The following is a 354-nucleotide window of genomic DNA, read 5'->3' on the forward strand; positions in this document are numbered from 1 at the left end:
CGGACCGGCACCGAACAACCAACACGTAGTAATAAAGACGAACAAGGCCTTCCGTCTCACGTGATGGATGGACGACCCAAGTTCCGCCGAGGAGGACTTTGCGAAGGGGAAACTCCCAACACAAAAAATAATAAAATCATGATGAATTAGAGAATAAAGGGGAAAAAATCCCACTACAGATGAGGGGAAAGTCACGCTAAGTATCCGAGGAAGACATGTGTTCGACTCATTAAGGTTTTACAAGGAAGGGAGAAACCGAGGAAAGGTGTATGGGAGGGAAACTTGGCCTAAGTGGGATATGGAGTCCGGTGGGTCTTTCTCCTGGGGGGGGGGGGAATGGGGGAGAGAGGTTGG

General features: G+C 49.7%; 1 protein-coding gene across 1 annotated transcript in view; it reads right to left on the reverse strand.

The window, feature by feature from the left end:
- LOC119589108 (lymphocyte cytosolic protein 2-like) overlaps positions 1-354 on the reverse strand; it is a gene marked incomplete in the record, with an annotated part of 94642 nt that overhangs the window by 75752 nt on the left and 18536 nt on the right.

Source organism: Penaeus monodon, chromosome 25 (genome assembly GCF_015228065.2).
Source record: "Penaeus monodon isolate SGIC_2016 chromosome 25, NSTDA_Pmon_1, whole genome shotgun sequence".
In the NCBI taxonomy this organism is placed as follows: Eukaryota; Metazoa; Arthropoda; class Malacostraca; order Decapoda; family Penaeidae; genus Penaeus; species Penaeus monodon.